Here is a 5,488-nt window from a genome sequence, read left to right as displayed (position 1 = left end):
TACAAGCTTCCGCCACGTGGGTCATGTGCACTGGACTTCATCCAGCAGTTCAGCACCTGGTTTGGAGCGTCCCGAATAAACAGTGTTCATAGGAACTCCACTATGATCGTCTCAGCAGAATCTCCTTCTGGGAACAGTGAAAACCAATGGCCTCTTATTGAAATGGGTTATTTCTTGGTTTTTCTAGGCTTTTTTTTTAATTTTAGCTTTTGCAAAACTGAGAATTGCAAGTTTCTGTGGAGCTCACAAAATGGAAGCCACTTTTTTAGAGCCGTATCCTTAGCCCTCTGTACTCTTGGTTACTGCAGAAAAAGCAAAGGTATACAGACAAACAATCCATCGGCGAGGTGTGTGTTTAATTGACGAATATTATTACTGTCCAAGGAATTGTATTACAGATTGATCTTTCCTTTTTGAAAAATCAGAGGCTGTGTTTACATTGCCGTGGAGTAAAGAAGTCACACAAGTGCCTTGGTACCAAGAACCCACCTCAGCATAGTTGTGGGGTTCTCCTCTGCATAACTTCACCTGCTTCCTAGTAGACACGGTGCTGCCCAAGCTCTGGGGTTTCCAGTGCTCAACCCAGCCTGACCTGAGCCACATCAGGAGTTTCTACCCTGTGCAGCAAGAATTTCAGAAACTTAGGACAAAGCGTTCTGTCCCTGCCGTTCTGCTCACACATACCTTGGTGTAAGAGAGATTGGTAATTGGCAAGGAAAGAATTCCTTGTTGATTTGAGAAATCTCCAAGTGACCCACAGAGAACCCAGTCATCTGGAGGGTACGTCCCTACTGAGCACGTGGCCCGCGGACTGAGCTGCGAGATAGGGAAGCTCCTGATGTCGGCTTCAAAGCAAGCCTCTTCCATCTGGTTTTGCTCCAGGTGGCTGCTTGGTTGCCATTTGTTTTCAAAAGACACTAGCACTGGGAATTCAGCTTGGGGGCTTGGAGAGGGAGAGAAGAAGCAAGCATGTCTTTCCCAAGGGCAACTGCTTGGTGCTGGGAAGGACGCCCCTCTGTAGCAGCGTCAGCGTAGCTTACGGGTGATGCAAAGCTGAGAGGATCTCCCAAGTCAGTGCTGCAGGAACGTGGCAGTTTGAGGACCGTGTTACAGCTCTTCTTTTGCATATCACTGTTGCTCAGGCAGGGTGAGAGCTTTGGTTTCCATTCCTGTTATCTCCAGGAGGAGACGGCCATGGGAACCACCGCTGCTTATGCAGTTCTGTGCAAAACAAGTCTGTGGCATGAGAAGAAAGATTTGGAAGACTTTTTTACTGCCTTCCAAATGATTTTGCACGCTCAAGTGAAAGAAAATCATCTCAGTTACTGAGACTGAATTAACTTTTTATTTTCCCTCTCCTTCAGGCCCATCTGAGGAAAATGGAGGAACAAATCATATGGGGGACATTTGGGAGCTGAGGGGGTGTAGATGTGAGATTTCAAGTAGTTTGTGCGTGGCAATAGTGAGAGAGACTGTATTGTTCCATTGCATTTAGGGCTAACTGCCTGCTGCTGATCCTCCCTCAGCTCTCCCAGACGCACATCAGTCTGTACAGCCTTAGCACGTATGTCGGAGAAAGAACAGAAAGTGCAGAAAATTAGCCGAATGAACTTTTTTTAACACCTTAATTGTATAATATTACACTGCAGCCTTAAAATCAGGGTTAGCGAGAACGTTTCATTCTCCAGCCGCAAGCTTTAAGCAAATACTGATCACTGATATAAATGAGCAATATCAGGGCAGCAAGTAAGGTCTTTTAAATCTTTTAAATTGTTGTGGGGTTTTTTTCTTTGAATCGCTTTAAGACTTGAGTTACAGTAAGGCAGTTTCTCATCTGCTCTGCCAGTCAGCACAGTAAGCTTATCTGAACATCCCACTATTAGCCCAACTGAGTTACATGAATGTCACATTTGCAGTCGGTGCTTCCATTTCATTGGACTGTTTTACTGTTTTACAGCATAGCTCTGCTCTGAAAATGTTAGAGACTATAGCTAAACACTGAGAGAAGCTAATGGATGCTGTGTGCTTTTTTCCAACTTAAAGAGCATGGACAAGTTCAGAAATTTTTGATAGAGATGATATGAAGATGAATTAAGAACATAAATGAATTCAGGTGGAATTTCTCTGTACCTGTAAAATGCTGCCTTTCTTCTTCCCCTTGAGGTATAGTCCATGTAGTGGAAGACTGTTCTCTAAGTACTGGAGACCTTGAGCGTGAACGGTATCTTCTGTATGGGGGTGCCCTTGCCCTTGAACGGTGATAACCATCTGACCTTGACCTGCAACGATTGTTACGACTCTTCCCTTCGCCTCTTCTTGGATACGGTGGCCATCGCGAGTGGGAACGAGAGTGGGAACAACTAAATGAGTGAGAGCAGGAGGCAGTGTGGGAGAAGCACTGCAGGGAGACTTGGACCTTAAAGAAACCCAAACAAACCGACGAAAACAATAGAGGAAGTTAATTCAAACCAGTCACTGGGATGGGAAAGAAGGCCTAAATCTTGGGGAACCTCAAGTCTGGTGGCCTCCTGGAGAAGAAACAATTACCATGAGAGATTTGGTGCTTCTAGAGAGCAGTGCCTGCCTGGAGTTTGGTCCTCAAAAACCTTTGCAGAAAGGTATGTTGTGAAGGAGCAGCAAAAGAGCTTGCTAGTGACTCCCACAAAAGGAACTCACTCGGGGGGGGGGGGGGGGGGGATGGGGGGGGAGACTGCTGCCCCTGCCCGGTTTTGGTTGGGAGGTGTCTGCAGGAATTGTGGGCTGGCTGGTGTCAGGTGTTTCAAAGGTGCTATGCGGCCACAGCACCACTTTGCAGGGCAGAAGGTGCCGTGGTAACTTTTGGTAGACTGATGATAGGGGTGAGACAGACCAGCTGTTGGATGCATATTTGGCCTTTCCCAGGTCTAGAGCAGCAGCAGCAGCAGCAGCAAGCTGTAAGGCATGACAGCTTGGGAACGACTGCTCTGAGTTCTGCGTCAGGTTTTGCCACCAGGAGCATCTCCTGACACTTGTCTCACCCCTGCCTCAGCATCCAGGGCCACCTTGGCCCCAAGTGTCACTGAATGGACAGGCAGCCTTGTGCCGGGTACCGGTGCAAGGCTGGGAAGTGGCAGTAACTCCTGCCCCTAGTCCTGCCCCAAATTCAGCCTCATGGCTATTCCCTGTCTCTCGCAGGTCCTTTGCAATCTACAGCACGTGGGCAAGCAGCCTGAAGCACAACGCCCGATGCACAAAGCCTGGCTGTCTTCCTGCCGCCACTGGAGTCCCTTCCTGCGAGTGAGCTGCTCGCCCTCTTCTTTCTCTGCTCTGGATCTGCCACAAACTGAAGGGCCACTGGAGCTGGGGGGTCGACAGCCCTGATTTACCATTCCAGAGGTAAGGAGAGAAAGTGACCGTCCGAGGGTTTCATGGGGATGGGATAGCAGAGCTAAAGATACAAACAGGTTTCCTCTGATTTCCAACATAACCTACAAGTAATCCACAGAACATAAGATCATCCTTTCACCTCTGGCTAATAAGAAAGCCTTGTCACCTCTTGATCATCTGCTGCCATTTTTTCCCCCTTTTCTCCTGGCAAAACTTGTCAAATTCACTGTCCTCTAAACTGTTCGTGGTTTTGGTCAATCTGCTTGCTCTGAGAAATCTATTTCATGGACAAACTCTAACCAGTTCTGCTCAGCATGAAACTCGGGAGTCAAGAGCGCAGCCTGGAAACTGGTGACAACCCACTGACTTCAGTGCTAGAAAACTATTTTCTTGGACTTCACGCTTTTCCTATGCAACAGTGTGGTGGATTGACCCTGGCTGGGGGCCAGGTGCCCACCAGAGCCGCTCTATCACTCCCCTTATTCACCAAACAGGGGAGAAAAAGTATAACAAAATGCTTATGGGTCGAGATAAGGACAGGGAGAGATCACTCACTAATTATCGTCATGAGCAAAACAGACTGAACTTAGAGAGGAAATTCATCTAACTTATTACTAAGTAAGTGAAACAGAGGAGAGGAATGAGAAATAAAATCAAATCTTAAAACACCTGCCCCCACCCCTCCCATCTTCCCGGGCTCAACTTCACTCCCGGCTTCAACCTCTGCCCCCCCCTCAGCAGCACAGGGGGAGGGGGAATGGGGGTTACGGTCAGTTCATCACACGTTGTTACTGCCGCTTCTTCCTCCTCAGGGGGAGGACTCCTCTCATCGCTCCCATGCTCCAGCATGGAGTCCCTCTCACAGGAAACAGTCCTTCACCAACTGCTCCAACGTGAGTCTCTTCCATGGGGTGCAGACCTTCAGGAGCAGACTGCTCCAGCGTGGGTCCCCCACGGGGTCACAAGTCCTGCCAGCAAACCTGCTCTGGCGTGGGCTCCTCTCTCCACGGGTCCACAGGTCCTGCCAGGAGCTTGCTCCAGTGTGGGCTTCCCACGGGGCCACAGCCTCCTTCAGGTACCTCCCCCTGCTCTGGTGTGGGGTCCTCCACGGGCTGCAGGGGGACAGCCTGCTTCACCATGGTGTCTGCAGAGTTTCTACATCTTCTCACTCCTCTTTCCGGCTGCAAAAGCTCCCTCTCTAACTGTTTTTTTCCTTTTTAAATATGTTATCATGGAGGCGCTGATGGGCTTGGCCTTGGCCAGCGGTGGGTCTGTCTTGGAGCCGGTTGGCATTGGCTCTATCAGACATAGGGGAAGCTTCTAGCAGCTTCTCACAGAAGCCACCCCTGTAGACCGCCCCCCCGCCCCCCCCCAGCTACCAAAACCTTCCCATGCAAATCCAACACAAGGGTGCTGGAAGAACTGTGCCCGGCACACTTTGCCCACCTTCCTCTTCACTCTCCCCCTGGATCTTAATACATAAGGACCTTTTGGAAACCAAAATTATCCTGCTCTTCCCAGGGTACGTTCCCAAAGTGTCTTCCTGAAGATAATCCATCCGCTAGCAGAGCCCCGGGGTGCATGTTGCTATTCTGGTCCCTGCAGTAACAGGAACTGTTTGGCATGACTTGTCAGGACCTGCTTCATCCCAGACATGAGATCACAGTCTCATTTTTTATTTAGAAATAAATACATTTCTTCCAGGGCTGGAGCCATGATGGAAGCATAACTGAAGGCTTCCTGAGTCTGCCGGCAGCCCGAGACCTCCTTGGTGCTGGGCAGGGGGAGAAGGTGCTGCAGGAGAGGATGGAATGTGTTGTCAGGCCAGACCTCCAGACCTGTCTGGAGGTGTTTGAGATCTTGGGCTCTTCCTCCAGCGCTGGATCTACTTGGGACAGGAAGGGGCAGCGGTGCCGCACTGCCAGGCACTGGGACTGTGGTCCCTGTGTGTCCCTTTGCAGTGCCCAGTGCCTGATCAAGGGGAGAGAAAGGGCATTAGAGAAGACTTTAAAGTGTGGGGGATTTTTTTTAATATGAAGGCACCACTAAGGAAAGCTATATCTTTTTTTTCTCCAAAGAAAAAAAAGGAGAGACTAAATGGGAGCACATCAACACATGCAAA

Source organism: Grus americana, unplaced genomic scaffold, assembly GCF_028858705.1.
Source record: "Grus americana isolate bGruAme1 unplaced genomic scaffold, bGruAme1.mat scaffold_996, whole genome shotgun sequence".
Taxonomy (NCBI): Eukaryota; Metazoa; Chordata; class Aves; order Gruiformes; family Gruidae; genus Grus; species Grus americana.
The sequence above is the reverse complement of the archived record's forward strand: the minus strand, read 5'-3'. Positions refer to the sequence as shown.